Source organism: Typha angustifolia, chromosome 7, assembly GCF_048772165.1.
Source record: "Typha angustifolia cultivar Huaian chromosome 7, ASM4877216v1, whole genome shotgun sequence".
Lineage (NCBI taxonomy): Eukaryota > Viridiplantae > Streptophyta > Magnoliopsida > Poales > Typhaceae > Typha > Typha angustifolia.
This window is the reverse complement of record NC_133245.1, coordinates 6,189,879-6,191,533: the sequence shown is the minus strand read 5'-3', so window position 1 is coordinate 6,191,533 and position 1,655 is coordinate 6,189,879.

Genomic DNA, 1,655 nt, shown 5'->3' with positions numbered 1-1,655 from the left:
TTCTATCAACTTTTAACAAATTTTTTGGACCCACCTTCGTATTTTATTGTACTATCTTGCAACTGTATAATATTGCCACTCGAAATACATATAATTGTTATAAATATTTAAGATAATTTCTGAAAAAAAATATATACAAGAGTTTATTAGCATCTCTTCTATTTGCCAACTTGGAGTGCAAGAACTTCAAATCATTTTAATGGTTTAGTTACCAAAAAAAATAAAATTGGTATTTGTTTTGATAAGCTATAGATGACATGGTAAGTTTTCCTACTATATTATAAAATTATCTTAGAAAAATTCTCAATTATATAAAATTATAATGCAATGTCTAAATATATTGTAAATGCCAATAGAAATCAGTTAGCTCATGTTACAATTGGTATGCCAATAATAATTGTGTCAGTTGATTATTGAAATTACTATAATATTGTACACTTCAAAATCTACCAAACTAATTACCATAATTGTGTTTAGAACCACAAAATCTGCCAAACTAATTAAATGATATTACCTTGAAATGGATCCCAAGAGAGAGTGAGGAGGGGTCGAGAGCGTTGATGGATCGTCAGAGACAATGAGACTGGGCCATGGGCATTGATGGATCGCTGGAGCGAGTGAGGGAGAGAAAATGGAGAGATGAGGAATATTGACTAAAGACCCCTTAGGGTAAGGGTCGAAGTCACGTGAGATACTAAAGAGTTCAGCATCTCATGTATAAAGCGCTAAATTATTCAATGTTTCATTGCCGACCACTTTAGCGTTTTCCTTAAAATGTTGAACTTTTTAGCATTTCATTATTGTGAAACACTGACTAGTTTAGCATTTCCCATTTAAGATGCTCACTCCTTAAACGTTTATTTTGCAACTGTTTTCACGTGTCAAAAATCAAGTTTTTGGGTTTTAGAAGCTCTGCTAAAAACACTATACTCTTCAGCATTTTATTACTGTGAAACGCTGACTAGTTTAACACTTTCTATTTAAGACGCTCATTTAAGCATTTCATTACTGTGAAACACTGACTAGTTTAGTATTTCCCATTTAAGATGCTCACTTCTTAAACGTTTATTTTGTAACTGTCTTCATGCGTCAAAAATCAAGTTCTCGGGTTTTAGAAGCTCTGCTAAAAACACTATACTCTTCAGCATTTCATTACTATGAAACGCTGACTAGTTTAGCACTTTCTATTTAAGACGCTTATTTAAGCGTTTATTTTGCAATTGCCTTCACATGCTAAAAAAGTTCTTGGGTTTTGGAAACCCAGATAAAAATGCTCAAGTAGTTAGCATTTTACCAAAGCACTCGAACTGGACAGCATTTCTTTAATGCTTGACTCTAATATTTAACCAACTCGTTGATCCGATTAATATAGATAAATGCTTAGCTGTTCAACATTTCCACTAAAGAGAAAAATGCTGAAAAGTTCAATATTTCTCAGTAGAGCTACAAGTAATCTGACACTTGGTTCTAACACTTTTGGTAATAATTTTTCAACGGTTCTAGTTTGGTCAAAAATTCGAAATTCTATAAGAACCTATTTGGTAAAAGAAACTTATAGAGGTTGGTAAAATGATTTTATGTATAATTACATAAGGTAATTGGAAATTAGTTTCATAAAGATAGTTATTTTGGAAAACAATATTGCCGCTAATAGT